The sequence below is a fragment of the Halichoerus grypus genome, chromosome 8 (assembly GCF_964656455.1).
Source record: "Halichoerus grypus chromosome 8, mHalGry1.hap1.1, whole genome shotgun sequence".
Classification (NCBI taxonomy): Eukaryota; Metazoa; Chordata; class Mammalia; order Carnivora; family Phocidae; genus Halichoerus; species Halichoerus grypus.
The window spans coordinates 63,677,214-63,703,829 of NC_135719.1; positions in this window are offsets into that span (position 1 = coordinate 63,677,214).

Consider the following 26,616-nt stretch of genomic DNA (forward strand, 5'->3'; position numbering starts at 1 on the left):
TATAATTCTAAACCATGTAGAAGTGAATGTCCACCTAATTAATGTTTCTAGATGAATTTTTTTTTCAGATTCCTGGAGATGGATATGAAAGTTTTAGGTGAGTGCAAGTGCTTTTAGAAAACCTTTATTATAGCTTTCCTTCATATCTCTTACCCTCAACTGTGTTATGGACTGTGTTTGTGGGTTGATTGAGTGTATTTTTTACCAGGCTAAGTGGGGTGGTGGTTGGATGGGTGGCAAGGTGCATCATCCTCCTGCAGATATCCATCTCTAAAAGCAAGAACCTAGAAGTGAGCCTTTCAGGACTTGGAAAGCACTGTCACCTTAACTGATGACCTGATGTAGCTAAGCCTAAAATTTAATCCTGGATTTCAGCGTTTGAGTTGACATGAGCTGAAAAAAGGAACACACCATCTCTTCAAAGTCTCACTTGTATCCCTGGAGACATACTGTTCCTTTTCCAATAGTTAGGGTGTCATTTCTTAGTCTAGGAAAAACCCCTTAACCATCCATGTTTCACATGGATCTGGTTGGTGATTGATAGTTTTAAGCTCTGGATATAATTGAAAATCTAGCTCATTGATCACCTACTTTTTCGTCTTTGTTTTAAATCCTTGTCAGGTATCTCGACCCTCAACATCAAGGTTGAAATTGGAAATCATCTTGGTTTCTGCTTCTTTTATGGTGTCCTTAATCTTTTTTGATGCCCATAATTTCAGTAGGATTAGGTTACTTTATTTTGTCCACTCCACACACAACCACCAAGGAAGGTTTATCTTGAAGGGACTGCACAGCTGAAGTACCACTGGCGATTTACATCTGTCTGAAGGGTGATGTCAGAACAGAGAGGAGGTTGGGGCCTTAGAGATGTCATGGTCGCGTAAATCCTACTGCATCATGGTGCTTTTTCTTTTTTATATGTTGCTGGGTTTTATTTGCTACTACTTTGTTAAGGATTTTCATGTGAGTGCTCACAAGGGATATTGGTCTCTACTTTTCTTATGATATCCTTATCTTGCTTTGGTAAAAGGGTAATAATACTGGTCTCAGAATGAGTTGGAAAGTTCCCTTGCCTCTGTTTTCTGAAAGAATTTGTGTAAGATTGGTTCTTTCACAGCCCTTTTATTTGGCTGGTTATTTATATCCCTTCTTTTATCCCTGATTTTGGTATTCCATGTTATCTCTTGTTTTTTCTTAGCCTAGCTAAAGGCTTACCAATGTTGTTGATTATTTTTCCCAAAGAACTTTTGGTTTCTTTGTTTTTCTTTATTGTTTTTCTGTTTCCTATTTCATTGATTTCTTTCTCTTCTGATCTTTATTTCCTTCCTTCTGCTTGCTTTAGGTTTAATTTGCTCTTCTTTGTCTACTCTTAAAGTGGAAGCTTAGATTACTGATGTGAAACCTTTCTTTTCTAGTATAGGTATTTAAACTTCTGAATTTCCCTCAGCACTGAATAAGCTATACCTCATAAATTTTGATATGTTGTATTTTTGTTTTCATTTAATCAAAATATTGTCTAATTTCTCATTTCTTTTTTGAAACCATACGTTATTTAGGAATATGTCACTTCATTTCCAAGTATTGGGTATTTTCTGAATTTCTTTATTTTTAATTTATTTGTTGGAGAATATACTTTGAATGACTCAAGTCCTTTCAAATTTCCTGAGACTTGTTTTATGTCTAGCATATGGTCTATGCTGGAGAATGTTTCACATGCATCTGAAAAGAATGCATATTCTTCTCTCATTTGATAGAGCATTAAAAAATGTCAGGTCAGTTGGTGACAGTTGTTACTCAAGTCTGCTATATTCTTGCTGATTTTTTGCCTATTCTGTTAGCTATTAAGGGGTAGAACATTGTAATTTCTAACTATAATGGTTAAATTGTCTTTCCTTTCAATTCTGTCAGTTTTTACTTCATATATTTTGGGCTCTGTTTTTAGGTATATACACCTTTATACTTTTATGTCTTTCTTATGTATTGACCTTTTATTATTATCAAATGTCTTGCTATGTCTCTAGTGATATTTCTTGTCTTAAAGTCCAGTTTGTCTGATATTAATACAGTCATTTCAGCTCTCTTATTATAACTGTTTATGTGGCATATATCTTTCTGTCCTTTTTCTTTTAACTTATCTGTGTATTTTAATTTGAAGTGGGTCTCTGGTAGTCAGCGTTTTGTTGGATCTTGATTTTTGTTTTTTGTTTGTTTGTTTGTTTTCCTATACATTACAGCTTTGCCCTTGGATTGGAGTTTTTATTCCATAAAATTTAATAAAATTTTGGTTGGATTTACATCTGCCATTTTGCTATTTGCTTTCTCTATATCTTTTTTTTTTTTAAAGATTTTATTTATTTATTTGAGAGAGAGAGAGTGAGCAATGGGGGGCTCAATCCAAGGACCTGCTGAGCACAGAGCCTGATGTGGGGCTCAATCCCAGGACCCTGGGACCATGACCTGAGCTGAAGGCAGATGCTTAACTGACTGAGCCACCCAGGCACCCCTGCTCTCTCTGTATCATATGTCTTTGGGTTATTCCTTTACTCATTATTTTGTATTAAACATGTTTATCAGGGTACTGTTTTAATTACTCTTAAGTTTTTACTATTTTTAAGTCATTTTCTAAGTGGTTCTAGGTATTACATTAGGCATCTTAACTTATTGCAGACTACTTCAGATTAATATTAACTAACTTCTGGTACAATATAGCAACTTTGTTCCAGCATACCTTTATTTCCTTCCCCTTCCTTTGTGCTATTAATTGTCATATATATTACATTTGTGTTTTATTTTATATATATCTACACACATACATACATACACACAATACTGTTATAATTATTACTTTATACAATGTCTTCTGAAGAATTTAAGAGAAGAAAAGAGGATATATAAGGGAATGTATATACATTTAAAAATGTTTACTGTTGCTGCTGCTTTTCATTTTTTCCCATGGATTCAAGTTACTGAGTCTATTTTTATTTCTTTCATCTAAAGGTTTTTTTTTTTTTTTTTTTTTTTTTTTTTTAGCGTTCCATGTAAGGTAAGTATGCCAGCAACAAATTCTCTCAGTCTTTATTTTGGAATATACTTCAAATTAATTTTTGAGGGATAGAGTTTGATGGATTTAGAATTTTTGGTTGTCATCCCTCCACCCCCAGGACTCTGAATATATCTTTCCACTTCCTTAGGGCCACCACTGTTTTTAATGAAAATGTATTTTCCTGTTTGTGATGAGTTGTTTTTCTCCTACTGCTTTTAAGATTTTCTCTTTGGCTTTCAACAGTTTGAGCATAGTGTGTCTAGGTATGCATTTGTTTGTGTTTATCCTGTTTGGGATCTGTTGAGATTCAGGGATATGTAGATTAATATTATCAAATTTGGTTTTTGTGACCATTATTCTTTCCATTATTTTTTCTGCCCCTTTCTGGGGCTCATATGTATATTGATATATTTGCTGTTGTGCCATAGGTCTTTGAGCTCTGTACATATTTCTTTAATCTTTATTATCTTATGTTTTAAATTGGATAATTTTTATTCATCTACAAGTTTGTTGATTCTTCTGCCATCTAAATTCTGTTATTGAGCCTGTCTAGGAATTTTCAGTTACTGTTTATGACTCTAGAATTTTAATGGATTCTTTTTAATAATTGCTGTTTTTCGAGATTCCCTGTTGATTCATTGTCCTATTTCCTTTTAATTCTTTAATCATTGTTTCCTTTAAATTTTTAAACGAATCTATAATGGCTGCTTTATAGTCCTCTTTTTTTATTGTAGTATGAACACTAACTTGAAATCTGTTCCCTAACAGTTTTATAACTGCACGGGTACAGTAATTGTTAGCTGTGGCACAGTGTTGTACAGCAGGTCTCTAGAACCTCATCATCTTGCGTAACTAAAATTTTATACCCCTTGAACAGCAGCTCCCCATTTCTTCCTCCTGTCAATTACCATTCTACTCTGTTTCGATGAGTTTGGCTGTTTTAGATATCTCATATATGTAGCATCCTGCAGTATCCTTTCTTCTGTGCATTGTAGTCTTTGTTTATTAAATTCAACATCTGAGCATAAACATGGTTTCTCTTGATAGTTTCTTTCTTCAGTATGGGCCACACTTCACTATTTCTTTATATGCTTCATAAATCTGTTGAAAACTGGAGATACTATGTAACATATTATAGAAACTCCGAACTTGACATCTGTTCTCATGAGGGTTGTTGCTGCTTCTGTGGTTATTGTTGTTAATTTGTTTGCTTTGTAATTTGCCTGGACATTAATGTGAAAAATCTCTCTCCTGCAGTGTGTTTGCTGATTTCTCTGCTCAGTTATTTTAGTTTATGTTTTTATTTTTTAAGACTGGCTTTTAGAGGATGCCCCTGCATATGTATAGTTTCGTGGTCATCCAATGATTAGTCAGAGATTGTACTCACAAACCTTGAGTTAGTATAGCTTTTCCACCCTCTGCTGATATACCGTGGGTGTGTGGAGATATGCATACCAAGTTCAGACAGTTTTTTTGTCTTCCTCCACTTTTACTTCCCCCTGAGCCTTTCCAGGTCTTCTGTGCACATGTGTACATCCTCTTTGTCAGCCAAAGGATATGTGGGGAGCTCGGGCCCTTTAAGTCCTCCCTGTATATAGGAAGGAGCAGCCTCCTTCTCAGGCACAGATGCATAGAGAGCATATTTAGCCCCTCATTTGCAGTCTTGCCAATTTTTTCATTAGTCTGCTGGATTCTTGTCTCAAATGAGACCACAATCTCAGGCAAGCCTCAGGCAAGTAGAACTATTCACCTTCCTTGTTTTTGTCCCTCTAACACCCTAACTGCTGGGTGTGGGCTTCTTGCCTTCCACTCCAGATTAAGTCAGTCCACTCTGGGAGAGAAGCTATTAATTTTCACTGCTATCCCTGCCCTGTTAACACTACCTAAACTCATCAAGCTGGAGAGGAGAATGGGAGTTGCCCCAGGTAACAATGCCTCAGAGTCCCCTTTCTAAGTTGTTATTTCCCTTTGGTTTATTTCCAGAGCCCTGAAATGGTTTTTGACAGTTTTTTTTTTTGTTTTTTGTTTTTTCCTAGTGTTACAGTTGTTTTATGGGGAGGAGAGGAACTGCTGACCTCTTACACTACCAGAAGTTCATTATTTTTATCTATTCTCCTAAATTCTTTTCTGTGTACTAATTTTCCCTTTATTTTATCTTGCAAATTTTTTCTTGAAAAACTTTATAATCCATAAAAAATAAACACCTGTATACTCTTCATTTAGATTTACCAATTGTTAAATTTCTACAGCTGCTCTATATTTATTTGGAAATACACACACATACATGCATGTATGTAATATACAAGTTTTTTCTCTTAACTATGAAAGCTAGTTGCAGATACCATGGCATTTCATCCTTAAATACTCCAACATGCATCTCTTAAGAACAAAGACATTTTCCTACATAAATACAATTGTCATATTTAGGAAATTGTATACTGATAAACATATACATAGTCTATATTCAAATTGCTCTAATTATCACAATAATGTGTTATAACTTTTTTTTTTTTAGATTTTTGCTGTCTACCTTCAAACTGAGGACCCACTGCTTTTCTTCCATTATGAAAAATACTCACCCATTAATTTTCATTCACTAAATATTTATGACATGTAACAATTGCTTTTTACTGTTCTGGGGGATACAGCACTTATCAAAACAGATGAGTTTCTATCCTCATAGCTCTCACATTCTAGTCAGGGGAGACAATAAATACACATAATTTATGTAGTATGTTAGAAGCTGGTTAAGTGCTATGAAGAAAAATAAGGTCAAGTAAGGGGAAGAAAGAGTGATAGGAGAGAGGTGGTCACAAATTTAAATGGGATAGTGGGGGTAGATCACACCGAGATGCTAACATTTGGGTAAAGATTTGAAGGAATTGAATATAGCTTTACCATTTCTTACATTCTCGACTTCAGGAACTCTTATTAAACATAACCTCATCCTCTGTGTCTTTTAATTATTGTATATTTTTAGCTGTGCTACTTCATGGAATTCTTCAGTCTGAGCTTCTAGTTTGCTAATTCTGTCTTCTTTGATTCCATTTATGGAGTTTTTTTTTAATTAATTTAATTTTGGGATTTCTAGTTGATGTGTTTATACCTGTGTTTTTTGATCTAATTTCTGCTTGTTTTGTTTAGTAATTTTTTTAAAAAATTCTGTTTATATATTTAGAGACTTAAAAATACTTAAAGTTACTTCTAGAGTAATTATTAATGTCACTTGGGAGTGAGGTCTTTACCCAAATTGTTATTTCTATTGCATTTCATAGAATCAGTTCCCCTGGTGTATGGAATTTTAGCTTGCAGTGCAACAGTGAACTCCTTCTGAATTCTCTCCGTCCACCCTGTCTAGACTTTTGTGGTTGCCTCTCCCTGGACCCTTGGGTCCCCAGTTCCAGAGCAGGTCTTATATAGGTGGTTTCTGATCCATTAGGGATATCTTAAATCTGGTCACTGAGCCAGCAGGCAACTTGGCCCAGGTCCTGGCTGCAAGGCTCTGTCTGGATCCTCTGGGCTCTGTAGGTGCATAGTTTTTATATAAGCTGTGGCCTCGGGCAGTGATTGTTGTTCTCAATCACCCCGGGGTCAGGAAGCTCTACCTGGGTTACTAGTTTAAATAGGTAGTTTTTTCCTTTATCCCCTTTGGGTAGGTTAATCCTTGATATTCTGAAGAACTCCTGGCCACCTGTACTGCTTTTGGATCCAGAACAGGTAGTACCTTACTTTTCAAGTCCTCAGAAATATCTTGGTTTTTAATGTCTTATCTTTTGATTTTTTTTTTCCGTCACTGCTATATGTTGGCAGATGTTGGATACTCCCCGAGTATTAAAATGCCATCAGTGACTGAAAATCTGCTTTGCCGTTAACTCTTTGGCCTTCAGCTATTTTCTTAGTGTCTCTGGGCCTCAGTGTGTGCTGTTATTAAGATTTAGGTATGGGGGCGCCTGGGTGGCTCAGTTGTTAAGCGTAAAGCCTTCGGCTCAGGTCATGATCCCAGGGTCCTGGGGTCGAGCCCCGCATCGGGCTCCCTGCTCAGCAGAGAGCCTGCTTCTCCCTTTCCCACTCCCCCTGCTTGTGTTCCTGCTCTCGCTGTGTCTCTCTCTGTCAAATAAATAAATAAAATCTTTAAAAAAAAAAAAAAGATTTAGGCATGTCTCACAACTAGTTAATGATTCAGGTAAACTAGATCTAAGAGTGTAAGAAGGGAAGTAGTGGGAAATACAGCTGGAAAGGTACATCAAGGCTACATCATGGGTGGCTTTGAATGCAAAGCAAAGAATGAGAAGTTTGGTTCATAGAAAGTGGGGAGTTATTGGAGGTCAGGTAGCATGATGTGGAGAGATTAGTGAGACCGTGTTGCAGGCGGTCTTGGAGGAGCAGAGGAAATAGGCAGGGGAGCCAGGAGGATGATGTCCTGGCACAGTTTAGACAGGAGCCAGGCCAGAGCCCAGGAGCAAGTGGTCAGAATAAAGAGGTGACAAGATTGAGAATAGTACAACAGTAGGTTTAATGGGACATGCTGCCTGATTGAATATAAGATCAAGGGAAAGAAGCACCAAAAGGGATTTTAGAACCTGGGTGATTATGAAGATGATTGTTCCATCTATAGGTATTAAGAAATCAGGAAGAAGTTAGGACATGGTGATTTTAAGTGTCTTTGCCTTACATTGAATACTGCAAGGCCCAAGCCTTTGGTGGGCACATGTTAGTGATTACGGCTACTTCACACACATTAACTTCATGCTGAGCATTGTGGCAAGCACTTCATTAGCTCATTTAATCCTCATGGTAGTCTTTTGAAGTAGGCTCCATACGGGCACTTTTTGGATGAATGAAATTGAGGCTTAGAGGGGTTAAATAATTTGCTCAGGGTTAACACAGCTAACATGTGGAAGAGCCAGAAGTCACACCCAGGTCTGTCTGTTTTTTTTTGTTTGTTTCTTTGTTTAATAAACTTCATTTAAAATAGTTTTAGATTTACAAAAAGTTGCAAGTATAGTACAGAGAGTCTCCATATACCTCTCACCCAGATTCCCCTATTGTTAACCTCTTCCATTTGCCACAACTAAGGAACTGATTTCATCTAGGGTTTTTGTTTTGCTTTTTGACCTTTTTTTTTCACTCGAGCGCCCACAGTCCTAATCCCTATACTGTCTTTATTTGAGTTGGCTTATAGGTGAGCTGGAATTTATTTTAAAGGAGAGTTCTTTCCTTTTCCCTCTCCTTCCACTTCTCCCCTCTGCTCCCAAGGAAAATGAGTTCAGCAGGCTTCTCCACATGTGAAATCAGTTTAACTTGCTTTCTTGGTAGGATGTAGGAAAAAAAAATAGGTATTACTCTTTAGTGAAGGTTTATGGAATAGGACATTATGTGGAGGCTATTTTGAAACTAGGAATTTACCAACACAATCGAAGAACCTATAATATAATAGGACCATCTTTTGTAATTTTAAAATTCAACCAGTAACGGTTCATCTAAAAAGAAAAATTAAAAGACATTTAGAAATTTCTTAACAGTAAATAGGCCATGCTAAAACTTCTTGATATTATTATAACAACATTTTTCCTTAAGGACCAGACAGCAAACTAATTAGAAATCAAACTGATAAATGTCATTAAAGAGAAACTTTATTTTTAAAAATAATATAAATGGAATGGATTCTTAAAGTTCAGCAATAATATGGAAACTTTGAGATCAAATTAAATTTTGTATTAAAAATGTTGTCTGATGAGTAAATTGAATAAAACCAACAAAAATGTGGTTTTTAAAATTGTTTTGTTTTGGTTCAGGCATAGTCCTTGTCTGAGAGATTTTGTTTCCTCACAAATTTGATTTCACAATTTTTTTTTTTTAAGATTTTATTTATTTGTTTGAGAGAGAGAATGAGAGAGAGTGAGCACATGAGAGGGGGAGGTCAGAGGGAGAAGCAGACTCCCTGCCGAGCAGGGAGCCCGATGCGGAACTCGATCCAGGGACTCCAGGATCATGACCTGAGCCGAAGGCAGTCGCTTAACCAACTGAGCCACCCAGGCGCCCTTGATTTCACAATTTTATTAGTCATGTTGTGTACATAATGTACTAGACAAAATTCTGCTTCCTGTATTTCCCCAACCATATGAATCCCAGAAACAGTTCATTTTTATAAGAACATTGGGTGAACCCAGTTCATGCAGTATATGGCCCTATAGGTGTTAATGGTTTCATTGGCTACCAGTTAGTTTTTCTGGAGATTTTTTAACAATGTGGTGCAGTTTCACAATCTACCCTGCAGAGTCTCCAAGACTTTGATTGTTCATTAAATAGTTAATTTGATTCTTGGATGTTCAAGTATTCACATAATTATGGTTTCTGATCTTCCCATGAATTCAAATTTCTGTTGTAATTGGTTAAAAGTTTTTCAAAATTCTTACCTGTTAGATTTCTTAAGGTTTGGGCTATGTATAAACACAAATAATAGCATGTGGTTTTTGGGTTATCTATAATGGGCCGATTACCATATTAAGCTCCATACATACACTTTGGTCCCATCCTTCCAAAGTAGGTTTTCTTATCCTCATTTTATAGAAGAAAAAGAGGTGAAGGGACTTATGCAAGGATTCTCGTGCAGCTGATAAAGTATCCAGAGTGGCCATGGGGTTAACGCAAGGTAACTATGAATGCAGATGTTCACTAAGCATTGTCCATAAACCCAAACCATATATCTCTAACATTGATGCTGCTTCTTTCCCCCAAAATATATATAGATGCTACTGTACCATTGATAAGAGGGCTTCATACTAAAACAGGAGTTGCTGCACTGTCCCAAAGAAATGCCTTCTTAAAATCAGATTAGGTCTGTGCTGCATAGCTCAAATCCAGTTAGTACAAACCATATTTTTCTCAGGTTAGAATACTGAGGTAGTGAGGGGCGCCTGGGTGGCTCAGTCATTAAGCGTCTGCCTTCGGCTCAGGTCATGATCCCAGAGTCCTCGGATCGAGCCCCGCATCGGGCTCCCTGCTCCGCGGGGAGGCTGCTTCTCCCTCTTCCACTCCCCCTGCTTGTGTTCCCTCTCTCGCTGTGTCTCTCTCTGTCAAAAAATAAATAAAAAATCTTAAAAAAAAAAAAAAAAGAATACCGAGGTAGTGATTAGGATCAGACTTTGGAATCAAAGATGGTTTGAATCTATTACATAACTTGCCAGTGAGCCCAGATTCCACCTCTGAAAAATGAGGATATGTGGCTGTTGCTTGTGTACACAACGTTATCACCCATTTCTTCCTTTTTGTCAGAGCAAGGAGAGGGTGTCTGTTCCTTCCCCTCATGACTCTGTTCCAACTCAAGAGCTAACCCATATTTAGCATGAGCTAAGCACAGTGGCTACAATTGCTATTGCTAGTGATTGGTTTAGGGTGGGCATATGACTCAGTTCTGGACAATGGGATATGAGGGAAGGGCTGGAGGGCTTCTGGAAAGTGTTCCTTCCTAAATAACATCTGCTCACTGGATAGAACTGATGTACAAGGACGAGTGTGTAACTTCTAGATCAGAAGTGAGAGCTACTTTCTAGATGTCTTACCTATTAAAAGCAAATTATCTCCTTCAAGTCACCTCCTCCTGAATAAATATTATATGAGGTTTATTGTCAAAGGTCTTTTCCTTGGAGCAAATCTAATTGTTTACATCTGTTCGCCCACTCAGAAGGAAAAATGGATACTAGAAGAAATGCTGAACATGCCCCGAATCAGAATATGTAAGGTTAATCAAAGAGGCCTCCTTAGAAGAAATGAAAAGTTTTGTTGTTCTTAAAAGAGGTCTTCAAAGATTTTAGAGCCAAACGCATATGGATATGGGCAGTGTTGTGGGGTTGTGGAGCGCAATGGTCAAGTCTTGAGACATTGTATAAACTTAGTAAGTTTAAGTAGCGCGGGGACAGGACCTGTGGGCTGAAACAGTTGCACTGTGGCTGTGTGAAGCTGGGGGTTACATGCTCAGGGCTCTAGGGAGAGCGGCCGTGCAGGGAGTATTAGATCAGAAACGTCTTCTTCGAATTTCTACCCTTAAAACTTGCCCAGGCTTTCTTTGGTGCTTACATTCAGCTGGATATTCACTAGCGATGAGAGGTATAGGCAGTCATGAGATCCTTTAAGAACGTAGCAGCCAGCACCTATTTGAGCTTTAATTGAAACTATGCAGGCTATAGGTCAGCCTCTGGGCTAAAGGTGAACATTTTTCTGCCTGTCCCCCATGAGGCACCATAAGATTAAAACAAAACAAAACTCAAAAAATGAAGACATTTTGTAAGTCCCTCAGAATAATTAATATGTTGCTGTAGCTGATAAAATCTATGGCCAGATAAAACTTGCAAGTTGAAAAATTTGGAATCCTCTGACTTCCCACCTCTGCCTAAGATCACAAGCAACCAGCTGCTCTCCTCCCCCTTCCCATCAGCCTTTCTAGAGTGGTCGGATCGTAGTCTCCCAGAAAAGGTGCAAAGATAGGTGGCGGAGGAGCCAAAACTCAATGCCAGACTTAGCTTTCAAAATGTTCCCTGTGATGGAGGCTCGATTCAGAATACTCAGCTGGCCAGAGAAATGCTTTTGGATATGGCAGAGTGATTGACATTTTTCAGTGCTCGTTTTCCAGCAAGGACAAATATTTGATTATATAATGAAGAAGTTATATCTCCTGGCACCCAAAGAACTGACCTACAATGACAAGTGTGCAACTTATTAAGTAAATTCCACTGAGCCTGCAACATGTACTAGTTGTTTTCTCAAGACATGGAGTTGCTTTACCACCAAGAGCCCTTTCCTCGATAGTTCCAGCTGGCAAATCTCACTCTCATTCGGATCTGTTACTTTGTAATCACACAAAGCTTCCCTGTGGGTTTTTTAAAATGCAAAATAATTTGATGTACTCTCATTCCCCTTTGCTGCCATGATCCTGGAGACCATGGATAATTGTTGAAGCTCCAAACCCATAATGCGAGTTTCTATTGGAGAAAGACCGGAGAGCCCCTTCACAGTGGATCTCATATACTGCCTCCTCTGCGGGGGGGATGCAGCTTCATTTTCCTAAGATGCACGTCCTAAACAGAGATGCCTGCTTTCCATTTAAATGGGTATAAAGTGAACTCTCTTTGTTCTGGAGAGCTCACTTAAGTTCATCCAGAAATCTTGGCTCTATATGTTACTGGAGTTTCTCCTTTTCCCATAAGGCATGTGGGATGGATGGTTGTGCCAATGGTGAGCATAATCACTGCGGTCTGTTAGATTAACTGGCACAAATTGTGTGTTTGCTGAGGAGGGATAGAATCATAAGTGGAAATACCTCCATGGAGAGTATCACATCGCTGTCATAATAGGTTAAGCTTTGGCGAGGCTTTGGGAAGAGATAAGGGTAGCAGCGGCTGCCTACTCTATGCATTTTACTTAACACCCAAAGACAGTGTAGCAGATAGAATGATCAATATCTATGATGAAAATTTGTGAGTTTATATTGTCTTTAAATTGTTAATGTATACAAATAGTAAGCTAAACAGTATAAGAAGATGTATTGTGAAAAGCCTCCTTCCCTGCTCTGATGCCCAGATCCTAGTTCTCTAACCTTGAAGCAGAACCGTTACTCTGAATCTGTGCACATAGGTATAGAAGTATATATAGCCCTTATTTTACATAAGTGGTAGCATATTTTACCCTCTATTCTGTGCCTTACTTTTACATCAAAAAATTTAAAGCAAGTGGATGAGCAACAAATTGGCATGTTTTTTTTAAATAGTGAAAACTGGATAAAAAATGGTCAATCACTTCTAAGTATGGGGTGGTCTTTCACAGATAATTTATAACTGAAGCGTGAGGTGACCTTCTAGTGGGGAAAGCTTTCCTTATCCCAAGGAGAAGATGGAGGCAACCTGACAAAGAAGGACAAAGCTAAACACAGGTGTCCCCTGCTACCTTCTCCTCTTTACTGTCTGATTCTGTCCCTTCCTCCAGATCTTCCCCTCTGTGCCATCTTTCCAGACCACCCATCCTGCCTCTCTATCCCTCTTCCTCTTCCTTCTGTAAATCACTCCCAGTTCTTTTCATCCACTCTTTCCACCTCCATCCTTTCCACCCTTTCTGGATTCCCTGACTACTACTCTTCCTTACCTTGGAGTTCTTCCTTCTTTAGTTGGAGTGGAGGAGCTACCTGTGTATTGATAAAGAACAGTAAGGGTCATAACAGGTAGAGTCTGGAGAGGATGACACTGAGCGGGTGACGGTGTGGAGGAAGTAGCCCAGGGGCTGGAATCACGACCGCCTTCCACTGCCTTCCCTACCTGCTCAGCTGTAAGAAGTAGTGTTATCAGTCAGGGTTCAACCAGAGAGGCAGAATCGGTAGGAGGCGTAGGTAGGTAGGTAGGTAGGTAGGTAGATATTAAGAGATTTATTACAAGGAATTTGCTTATGCAATTGTGGAAGCTGGATAAGCAAGTCCAAAGTCTATAGAATAGGCAGTCAAGAAGGGAAGAATACTGATGGGGATAGAACCCTGTGGGCACAAAGCTATTGCCCACAGGCAAGGTCTCTGTTTCTTATAAGGCTTTCCAGCCCATTAAGTCAGGCCCACCCAGGATAATCTCCCTAATTTACATATTCTCATTAGGGACTTCACTTACATTTGCAAAATTCATAGCAGCACCTAGATTAGTGTGTTTTTTTGTTTTTTTTTTTAAAGATTTTATTTATTTATTTGAGAGAGACAGAATGAGAGACAGAGAGCATGAGAGGGAGGAGGGTCAGAGGGAGAAGCAGACTCCCTGCCGAGCAGGGAGCCCGATGCGGGACTCGATCCCAGGACTCCAGGATCATGACCTGAGCCAAAGGCAGTCGCTTAACCAACTGAGCCACCCAGGCGCCCTAGATTAGTGTTTGATAGAATAACTAGAAGGAGACATGTGAATACAACAAAATGGCTGCCATTTTCTTTTCGTTCTCCAAGTCTTGCAAGAAATTATGTCGTATAGTCCACCTTATCCAGAAACATACTAGAGAGGGAATTCTGGCTAATGCAGTTTAACCCAAGCAAGTTGAAACACTACAAAGTCATCACAGATAGTTAATATACTGGGCAGTTGCTGGGAAAATGCCCCAGTTCTTGCTAGGCCAGATTCATCCTGGAAGAACTCTCAGCTAATTATTGCTCCACTGCTGCTTTTGTAGTGTCCTTAAAATGGCACAAGCAGAAGTAGGACGTTCCAATATGCCCTTTACCCTGCCTCAGAGAGCTCCTCAACCCTTCAGCATAGTTTAAGGACCATTTATTGAAGGGGAAGAGACTTCTGCTAAAAATATATATTTTCTTTTTCCATGCCAGAATTGGAATATAAGCCAAAGCAGAGATGTTACAGAAATAACTTCAAGTCTCCTTACACTGGACATCTTTGGTTTGCTCCTTCAGATGCTCCCTTCATTCTTTTCCACCTGTTCTACCTCGGAGCTCTGATAATTTTTGGCAGGTTTGGACTTATCAACAGTGCTTCCTTCCAAACCCCTTCTGGCTTCCAGTTGTGTTTGGCCAACGGATGGTATTTGCAGGAGATGGGGAAAAGAAGAGTGATGTCCAAGTGTTTAATTCCCTGGATCCAGCCCTTAGTTCACCCCAGGCTGCCCGTGTCCCTTAACTAAAGGAATGCTCACCTCAAGACTGCCTTCTCTACTTCAGTGCTTCTCAAACCATACATAGTGAAGGACCAGGTATGGACAATTAGAATTTAAATTTGAATTTCAGATCAACAATACTTTTTTAGTATAACTATATCCCAAATGTTGCATGAGACTCACACTAAATATTTGTTGTTCATTAGAAATTCAAATTTAGCAGGGCATCCTGTATTTTTACTGGCAATCCTGATCATTAATCTTTTCTTTCTGGCCAAGACTCAAGCTAGGGCAATCAGAATCTCTCGCTAGGATTTTATATATACTAGTTGAAAGAAAGAGATGCTGTCTTTCTGGGATGATGTCAGTTTTAAGGTCCTCCATTAGCCAAGTGAAAGAAACAGTATGCTATTAGAATGAAATAGAGGGACTCTGGAATCAAAACACAAATAGAACTGTTGATGTTGTATACTTAACCTAATTTGAGTTGGATTTCTGTCTCTTGTAACCAGAGTCCTATTTCATATATTGTAACTTAGGAAAGCTTACATAAATAGTTCCAGGTCATACAGAAGTCAATTCATTCATCTAGGATTGGTCCAACTGACTCCACAATTAATACTCTTCCTACTATATCATTCTGCAACTACTAGGAAACTAAAAAATTATGAAACCCTCAAGATACAGAACTCAAAGAACAAGTATGTGACTGGGTTCTCCTAATACCTGGCCCTCTGGGCTGATTTCTCCAGTGGAGCCCACCAGGGCACCACCTTTCTCTTGCCTCTGTCTCTCCTTCCTTTCCCCTGAAATTGGCTCCCTGAGAATAGGAACCAGAGGCCCATATCTCTTTTTAAAACTTTACTCTGAAAGAGAAGAACATGAACTAATTATTGTACTTCTTCCAAGTAAAAGTACTAAAATAATGGGGCAGGGGTCTCTAATAATCTTGTACCCCCACCGAAGGAGTCTTTTCTTCAGCCTTCAGGGTGCAAAGAACTTGGAACACAGACAAGATTCAGAGGTCTCTTTAAATATTGAACTACCCAAGGGATGGGAACACAGGGATTGCTTTGGCCTTAAAGTAAGAATTAGTTGTCAGGATGAAGCATCTCTTCGAATTAAGGATTAGGGAATCCTTTTGGTCACTGTAACTCAGTTGTAAATGAAAAGAAAACTAGAAATGGAATGGGCATGCTTGTTCTAAGGAACTGCTTTTCCATTAGTGAGTGGCCTTAAAGAGTACAAAGACTCCCTAGCCCCAGGCTTGGGCTTTATCCCACAGAGCAGAGGATTTCCACATGGAAATGGTGATTCCCTCACATCTTTGTATTTTAAAGCGGTTAAGTGGGATTGATTGGAAACATTAGATATTAGGCAACAGTTGCAAATATAATTTATACAGGATACCCAAGTTGAGTTGTGGTAAACTCTCATCTAATGTTTTACTCCCCTCTAGTGGATTTTTTTTTTATAGTACACGATACCCTGAGTATGATATAGGATAGCAGGTTTTAAGGGAAAGAAGAATTTAAAAACATATTTAAAGCATGTTCATGTTCTATAGAATTTCTGTGCAGTTTTGTAGAACGTCAAAGATAAAAAAAAAAGTTTTGTCAGTTTCCTTATTTTGCAGGTGAAGAAACTAAGACCCAAAAAGGGGAAATGACTCATCCAAGATCACACAGTTTGTTTCTAATAGATCATTTCATTACTAATGGCAATTTTGAATATATAAACCTGTGGTTCTCATGGAAATAGAAAGCCTATACCTGTCCACTCAGATGCTCATCAAATGAGGAAAGACGCTTTAGAGGAAATTGGAAATCAAATTCAGTAAGGGTATTATTGACTATGGATTCTCTGGGAGGGGAGGGACTTGCACTGGGAAAGGAAGGCTAAGTGTTAATAAGAATACCTACTGATGAAAATCGTGAATAGGTAAGTTCTGGTTTGGCTTCCTCTTAGTTCTGCTAATGGATGCAGTAACTGCTCAGAGGTGTCCTTCGGCTTAGAGACTTTAATGTTTTATAGTCTGAATTCTTGCTGTGTAATTTTCAGCTCTGCTTCATTCTCCTAAAATGTTCACTATCATTCTCCAAAGCATTTCTACTTCCCTTTATTCTCCATATAAATTTAAAGTCACGTTTTGTATGAAAAGTTTTAATTTGTGATACCATGCTAATATAATAATAAAAAAATCTTATTAAAGTAACTCTTGTTCAATATGGACAATATAGGAAAGTATTAAAAAGAAAATAAAAATTTCCCACAGTGGTTGTTCATTTCAGGAGTGTCTGATTAAGCACTTACTAGTCTGATTCTCCCATAGATAACCACTATAAACTCTGAGCAAAATAAAACAAATAAAAAACAACTACCTAGAGGAAATGAAGCCTGAATAAAATTAAACAGATTATGGAGAGAAGTTGGCATTTGGAAGAGAAAATGGCAAAGTGTGACTTTTCTTTGTTTTTTATAGCTTTTAGCCTCAAGGAAGACCACATTTGGCTATATGTGGCAATGCAAATGACTACAGGAAACCAATAATCTTTCTGACCTGAAGAATCAGAACAGAGTTTAAGGTAACCAAAGCCACTGGAAAGTGAGGGAAGAATCCTGGCAATGAGAAAGCCAGAGACGGGAACCAAAAATTCTGTTAAAATTCTGCTAAAATCTTTGCTGATTCCTGTATATGTGGGTCAGATTCTAAGTAACTTAAGGACAAAATAACTGAATTGAGGTTTGGGCTAGTGCCCAAGAGACTAGAGTTTAGAGTTTAAGTTACCTACTAAACCAAACCAAACCAAAACAAAAAAACAAAAAGTAATACTCTTCAGAGGAATGTAACAGAATACAGTCTCACCAGATAATGTTCACAACCAGGATACAATCCAAAATTACTCAACATAATAGAAACAAAAAAGTCTGATCTATTCTGGAGAAAAATGGTAATAAACAAAGACAAAACCCATATGATCCAGCTGTTGGAATTGGGCAAGAATTTTAAAGCAGCTATTATAGTTATGCACAATGATGTAAAAGAATATGCTTACAGTGAATGAAAAGATAGGAAATTTCAGGAAGGAAATAAACCATGAAAAGAATCAAATTATTGAACTGAAAATTAAATTACCTGAAATATAAAATTTACCTGGTGGGCTTAACAGCAGAGATGAGAGAAGAAAGAACCACTGAACTTGAGGACAGATCAATGGAATTATCTAATCTGAAGTACAGTGAGCAAGAACACTCAAAAATAAAAGAAATAGAATTTCAGGGATTTGTGGTACAATGTCAAAAGGTTTAACACATGTGTTATTAGAAGCCCAGAAGAGAGAGGAAGAAGCAAATGGGACCAAATATTTTTAAAAATAATGGCCAAAATCCTGCCAATTTGGTATAAATTATAAATTTACAGTTTAGAAAAACTCAACAAATCCCAAGTCAGAGAACAGTGAAACTGCTGAAAACTAAGGATAAAGACAAAATCCTGAGAGCAGCCAGAAAAAAACAATACATATAGGGAAACAATGATTCAATGAGCACTGTAGTCTCAGAAATAATGACAGAAGACTGACATCTTTAAAGAACTGCAAGAAAAAAAACATAACTGCTGAGCCCCAAATTCTATGTCAACAAAAATATTCTTCAAGAAATGAAGGCAAATAATAAAGGCATTTCAGACAAAAGAAAACTAAGGAAATTTAGACTAGATGTATGCATTTTTTCAAAATTCAATGAATGTACATTTTAGATATGTACATTTTACTGTATGTGAATTTTACCTCAAAAGTACTACAAATAGTATTAAGCTCTAGTTAATAATATGTATGCTGAAACATTTAAAGAGAAGTGTACTGATGTCTGCTATTTGTGGTGAGACACATAAAAAAATAAGAGATTAATGTATGCCTAGGGGAATGAATAGATAGATATGTGATAAAGTAAGTATAATAAAATGTTATTGGTATAATTTAAGTAATAGGTATATCGTTCACTGAAAAATTCCTTTACCTTTGCTATACATTAGAAAGTGTTTACTAAAAATACTGGAAATATGAGATTAAAATAGTTATAAAGATTTGCATTAATATGCTCTTTTATTGATTTTTTTCAATATAATGATGATATTTATTACTGGTTTAAAGAGGACTTTGCTCATGGCATTCAAATACTATTTCAAACCCAACTCTAAAAATACAGGTTCCAGTAATATACTTGACATAGAAGTGTCTTAGTCAACTTGGGTTGCTATAACAAAATACCATAGACTGGGTGGCTTAAACAATAGACATTTATTTCTCACAGTTCTGGAGACTGGGAAATCCAAGATTAAGGTCCTGTCAGATTTGGTTCCTGGTTTGCAGACAGCTGCCTTCCCCTGTGTTCTCACGTGATGTGGAGATAATGAACTTTAGTCTCTCTTCTTATAAGGATACTAATCCTGTTATGGGAACCCTAGCCTCATGATCTCATCTAAACTTGATTGCCTCCCAAAGACCCTAACTCCAAATACGATCACACTGGGAGTTAAAGATTGAACATATGAATTTTGGGGGGGGGACACAAACATTCAGTCCAGAACAAGAAATTACTAAAAAAGGAAGCTCCCAAAATTTCATCATACGCCAAGTGTCGCTTTTGATATTTTGGTAAATTATCTTTCAATATTTTAAAACATTCATATATTGTTTTATCAATGTGACCTTATTATAACATTAAATGTTTTTCTAAAATATGATTTTAATGGCTAAATTGAATGAAGATATCAAAATTAAATCAATAGTTTTCCTATTATTTAACATATAAGTTGTTTTTGAATTTTCACATAAATGTTCACTTTTGAGATCACAGAATAAGAATCAAGAACCAGAAGGGCATCAGACCTTTCAGTTGCAATGAATAAAATTAGAAGACAATGGAACAGTGCTTTTAAAATTCTGATGAAAAAAGATTTTCAACTCATACTTCAATACTCAGCCTGTCAGTATGAATAATGCAATATCTTTTAAATTTTACTTTTTTAAAGGAAACTATGATGGGATGTGCTTCACCAAAACAAGGTGGCAAATGAAGAAAGTGGAAGACACAGGATCCAGAGAATGAGGATCCAAAGCATCACAGTAGAGAAGGAAGGAAATTCCCAGGACAGAAAGGAAATTCCCAGAATGATTATGAAGGGAAGTCCCAGTGGTACAATAAGACCAGAGTGCAGCTAATGGAAAAAAATGGAAAAGGATGGATATACCCAAGAGAGGTCGTTCTTCAAGAAAAATTAAACTTGTAGAATACCTGATGAGTTTGGACTTGAGAGAGTATTTTTAGTTTTGTTGAAGAATTGTGGATGAAATACTAAGAGGTATATTAAAAAATGAGAAAATCTTTAAAAAGGCAGTATTTCCTCTAGAGAAGACCAAAAGTTGCATGTGGAAAGTAATGTTATCATTGTATACTATACACTCATCCCTAAATAATATTTGTAATTATGTAATGTAAATACTTTATATTGATTTAAACAAAAGAGAATAATAAGCTATATTGAGATTATCAGACCGGAAAAGTATATAAATGTAGGGGGCAGGCAGGTTGTATAGGAGCTAAATCTTTAGTTTCTATAGTTGGAAATAAACAGATGAAATATAAACTTAAAAAATTAAGAAACATTAGTATGAACACATTACTTAGAAATTTGGAGGTAAATACTGGCAGACTACAGCTAAAGTAATTGAAAGTTGCTGCTGGAATTGGGAATAGGAAAAAGATGGGGCAGAATTGTGCTGTTTTTCATTATATGTGTTTTTCTGTATAAGTTTTTAAAACTCTTAATGGGAGATGTATATATATTCTGCTGGTCCAAGCTGGGGTACTTCAAGGTTGCAAGAAGCTCTGAGTGGGGCTTATGAAGTCTATTACATTATTCTGAAACTCAGACACATAATTGCCTTGCATAGTTATACAATTGCTTTTAGTAAGCCCTATCTCCTAGATCTAAGATCTGGGTTCTTGGTAGAATTTTTTACATCATCACCAGACCCATCCTGTGACACAGACTGTAAGATAATGACTAGTTCGAGGTACAGTTGAATTGCTTCTGTGAAAAAATGGATCCCTTGCAGGCATGCGAGTTGGTGAAAGGCTGTATGGGGCTGGAAATGATAGGGCTTCTCGGGGACCACCACAGTTCCCCATCGTGGTGAAGGTTTTAGGGGTATGTTGTGGAAACTTTTATATTAGGCATAGGGTTGGAGTAGATTACCCTGAAGTCCCTCCATTCTGAGATTCTCTGAAGGAGTTTCATTCTTATGTAGAATGGCTGCTGGTTAGTATTTAGGGCAAGGATTAGACCCCAGGAAGAGGTGTTAATTATCTCTCTCTCTCTTTTTTCAATATTTCCCCAGTTTTTGTCAAATGTTCTCGGTGTATTTTATAAGACTATATATTATCCATTTTAGAGGTCCACATTCCATATGTGATCATTTGATTAAGACCAACAAATGTGTGTTTAAATTTTCTATGTTCTTACAATTTCTTGTTCACTCATTTTTCCAGTTTAAGAGGTATGTGAAATCCCTAAGACAGTGAATTCATCAATTTCTCCTTGTAGCCATTTCATTTCTTTATATATTTTGAAGCTGTCTTATGTTCAAACACAGTTAGAATTCTTATTCCTTCCTGGTTTATTAAAACTTTAAAAAACTACCTAGTGGCCTTTATTATCTTTAGTAAAATTTAGTAAAATTTTCCCCTTCCATTTAAAATTATAGCTATTCCAGATTTTTTCATTTCTATTTGCCTGGTATCTTTCATCCTTCTACTTTCAACCTTTCTATTTATGCTTTTTGGTGTACAGAATTTTAATTCACTTAAAAGTAATTCCACAAGTTATATATTATTATTGTTTCTGCAGTCATTGTTTGATTTACCCATATTCTTACTATTTTTCTCATTAGTACTTCTTTTTGTATTTCAGACCTTCCTTTTGAGATTTTCTTTCTTCCTGATTTACTCACTTCAGAATTTCCTTTAGTAAAGATATGTTGGGGGGGTGCCTGGGTGGCTTAGTCCGTTAAGCGTCTGCCTTCAGCTCAGGTCCTGATCCCAGGGTCCTGGAATGGAGTCCGGCATTGAGCTTCCTGCTCAGTGGAGAGCCTGCTTCTCCCTCTGCCCTTCCCCCCTACTCATACGCTCTCTCACTCTCTCTCTCAAAAAAAAAAAAAAAAAAAAAAGATATGTTGGAAGTTAATTCTTTAGTTTGTTTGAAAATGTCTTCCTTTTATTTTTTATTTCAATATTAAAAGAGAAATTTTCTGAGTTTGTAAATTGATGATTAATTTCATTCAGCATTTTGAGACTTCCATTGTCTTGCTGTTACTGTTCTTAAGAAATCATCCTTTGGTCTAATTGATGTTCTTTTGAAAGTAATCTGTTCTTTTTTTATTCTAGCTGCTCTTTTTAATGTTCTACAGTCTCACAAAAGGGCAAATAGGGATTTGTTTGTATATATTCTGCTTGAGATTCATTGGAGGTTCCTGAATATGACAAGTCATGAGTTTAATAGATTCTGAAAAAGCCTTGGCTATAAGCTTTACCAAATATTGCTTCTCCCATTATCGCCTTCTGGAACTCTGGTTTAGGTGTAGTTCAAACTTCTCAAACCATGATCTATCGCTCACGATTTCTTTTTCATAGTTTCTATTTCCCTATCTCTTGAGTTGCATTCTAATCAATTCCTTCAGCCCTATTATTCACTTCACAAAATCTCTTTTCAGCTGTGTTTAATCTGCTGTTTAATCTGTCACTGAATTTCTAATTTCAGTTTCTAAACATTTTATGTGTTTTTTAAAAAAATTATTTCTAGGGGTGCCTGGGTGGCTTAGTCGTTAAGTGTCTGCCTTCAGCTCATGTCATGGTCCCAGGGTCCTGGGATCAAGTCCCGTGTCAGGCTCCCGGCTCAGCCAGAGCCTGCTTCTCCTTCTCCCACTCCCCCTGCTTGTATTCCCTCTCTAGCTGTCTCTCGCTCTCTCTGTCAAATAAATCTTTTGAAAAAATGATTTCTAGCTATTTTTAATAAACTTTTATTCCTAGCTATTTTTAATAAACTTTTATTCCTTGCCAAATTTTTGATAGCCTTCATTTTTCTTTAAGCATATTAAAGTGGTTTTTTTTTTTGGTATTAGTTTTTTATTGTTCTGACATATCCAGTCTTAAAGGTATAGTTCTGAAGTCTATTGTTCTGCCTCTGCCTCATGGTATTGTTTCCTTATGACTTTGGTGATTTTTTTTTTTTTTAATGATTGCCTAAGTGCCTTCAAACATTATCCTTAGGGGATTCACCAAAGCCTGGGCTTAATTAAGGTTTGCTACTCTGCAAAGAATTCTGTTTGCTTCTGCCACATGTCTGGGGAGACTTCACAACCTGAGAAGAGTTTAAATAAAAAATAATTTTTTGGGTACCTAATAGAAATTCAACCACAAACCATGATTTTGGTTAGAAATTTCAGGAAATAATTTTTATTTTCTTTTACTGAAGCAAGAATGAAATAGGCAAGTACCTTTATAATTTCCCTCTTTGGGGCTTTTGTATGTTGATTTTCTATTTGCCCACTAAGAGTGTTACCTTCCAGGGGTCTTTATGTGGGAAAGTCTGATCTGACTCACTTTGCATGGGCCCTGTGCTTTTTCTTCTCTGCCTCTTTCCCATAGGCTACCAAGGCTTGACATGTTTTTCATGCAAATTTTGGCTTAAGGGCTGGCTTCCCTTTCATTTCATCCTTTCTTGTGACTTGAGGCCTTGAAGGATTTTTCTCTCTTTCCATGTCAACTCTTCATTTTATGACTTATGGGTTAAAAGTAATAATAATAAATAATCTTTTATTCAGTATTTTAAAGTATATTGTACTAGGAGAAAATTAGGGGCTAAATAGTTGAGCATATTGAAGGAAATAGAAATGACTTGCTTCTTTTCACTCTTGATTTCTTTTTTGACTTTTTCTCTCTCCTCTTTCTTTGTTGCCTTTCTTAGTTTTTTAATTGCTTTTTCATTATTCCATTTTTCTTTTTTGTCATTCTATTTTTCTTTTCACTTGTCCTTGATATTTTTTTTCTCTTTTTTGTCTCTTTATTCTTGTTTCTTTACTTTTTTTGTTATCTTTCTTGCCCTGCCTTTCCGTCATTCATGTAATTTTTTTAACAAACACCAAAAAATTATTCTTGGCCTACAAATAATATTTTAATCTCTTTTTAGAAAATTAGCTTAGCCATCACTAATTAGAACAATGAGGTTTCATGTCATTGGAATGAAATCAAATTTATCATGCCTTTCACATAGTAAGCACTCAATAAACGTTTTTGTTTTTGAATGAAACTTCATTAAAGGTTCTAACTCTACTATGGTGAGCACATTGTGAGATCAAAATATTGCCAAGTAGACTGTACCTGTGACTCAGTCAAGCCTAACCCAGACTGACAGAGAAATTGATGGAATGTTAATTGATAGCAGCTGGATGACTGGCATGACTACAGCCACAGGAAAGGGCCAAGGATCTCTCAGGGAGTATAAAATTTACATTTACTAAAGACCCCAGAGGCTTTTTAATGAGAATGACCTCTGGTTAAAATTAGAGTGAAGGGGAAATAAAGATAGTAATTTGGAGACTTTGGGTCTTAGCATATTTTCCACTTAATAGCCACTGACTTAGAAAATGAAACTCGTGGAATTCTCATAATAGTAATGACTTGGCCTTAATGATTTAAAAAAAAAAACCCATTAGGTGGGTTCATGACTTGTTGGTTAGCAACATTGGAAAATATACTAAGTGGAGAAAACAGGGATAAGTCCTCAAATTTAAAACACTTTTATCAGTGTCTTGGATGATAGAAAACAGGCTGTGTTGATCGGGTCTTGTAGAGTAGGCTGAGGGTTTGTTTACTCATTGGAATTTAAAGATGCTCCAGATGAGCTTGAGGGGAATACGATCAGTATTTTTTGTATCACTAGCTGGCTGTACATCTGTAAAGATCTCCCACTATATGAAAATTCCTGAGTTGATATCTGAATGAAATGACAAGACCAAACCTTACTACAGGTTCTAAGATATGTTTTAGTGGAAGACCCAGTCACCTTTTGAGCTTTGAGATTTCCCCAAGAAAAATTGATAATCATCCTGTCCACTAAATGAGGCATCTGGTTTGTTAATATAAAGCTGGTTGATGCAACTAGATTGAAAACCACTAGTTTGACTTTGGGCATGTTTGAAATGTTAAAGAATTATTAGTGCTTAACTCTATACTGATGAGTTGTTTTAGTTATTTTTTCCTCCCAATACACACATTTATTTCCTAGAGCATTTTAAGCAAATTCCTGACATTGTAGTATTTCATCTGTAATGCTTTAGAATCGTGGCTCCTCCTGAAAACAGGGTCAAAGTTATACCTAGCTGGTCCAATAGATAAAGGAAGCCACAAGACATGAACCTGCTCCATAACACTTCCTTCTCACCTACTGATGCTGACATGTACATAGTAATTTCTTTTTTTTTTTAATTTAAAAAAAAAAATTTTTTTTTTTTTAAGATTTTATTTATTTGCGAGAGACAATGAGAGACAGCATGAGAGGGAGGAGGGTCAGAGGGAGAAGCAGACTCCCTGCTGAGCAGGGAGCCTGATGCGGAACTCGATCCCGGGACTCCAGGATCATGACCTGAGCCGAAGGCAGTCGCTTAACCAACTGAGCCACCCAGGTGCCCTGACATGTACATAGTAATTTCTATTTGTCTATGTGTGAGCTGACACTGGAGGACCTTAGGAAGAAAAAGGAGGAAAAAGCATATATTCAACTTATATTGGTATATACCTCTGGGGGAGATGAGATTTAGAGCAGTGATATACCCTTGTTGCATTGTTTCCCTAAATCCTTCTGTGTGGGAAAATTTCTTCTGGAAATTACTGAGGCCTAGAGATTATTATCCTGGGGTGGGGTGGGGTTGAGGGAGGAGATACTGTATATAAAGTTTGGAATTTTCTGTAAACAGGTGGATATCAGACAGTTCTGAAATGGGTAAGGCCATCTGGGAGAAAATGCAAGTGAGAGTTTGGCATGGAGTTGGCAAGCAACCACACAAAAGAGTAAGTCTTTTCTAAAAGGTTCAAGAAATATTAAACAGGAGACTGGATCTCTTAAAATTACCTGAGAAGGACGTTTGAATTATTTTATTTGCACATTTAAAAAAATATCTTAAGTATTTATCCATGTGTCATATGTATTACAAATATTTTCCTCAATTTGTTGTGTACTTTTTTAATATTTACGGTGGCGCTTGTTTTTTGTTCTTTTATGGTTTCTACCTTTGGTGCCTGGTTACTATTCATATTTTTTTCCAGATGAAATTTTTAATCCTTTGGTTACGTTTTTAAAATGACATTGGAATTCTGTGGGACTTATGATTGATTTAGGTAAAACTGACATTTTTGCAGTGTTGAATTTTTCAGTTTGAGACATACTACATCTGTCCTTTTAATTTTTATGTTTTCCAGAAAATTTTTCTTGTATTGCTTTTGTTTTCTTTACATAGGTCCTGCAGAGTACTTAAGTTTATTTCTAGATATTTTATATTTTTTGTTCTGTATTTTAATTTCCAATGAACTAATATTGGAATATAAGGAACTTGTTGGTTTTTATGTATTAATTAGTAAAAGGATGGTTTCTTATTAGTTTTAATAGTCTTCCAGTTATTTTCCTTGGTCTTCCAGAAAGGTAATCATTAGCAGTAAATAATAATGATTTTGCCATTTCCTTTTCCAAATATATATGTCCTGTTCTGTTAGCTTCTGTGATTGTACTGGTTAGCACTTCTAGAGTGATTTTAAATCATAATGGTGACAAGATCCATGCTTACCTTATATCTGCTTGAAAAGAGAATGTCTTTGTTGCAGGTTTCTCAAATCCC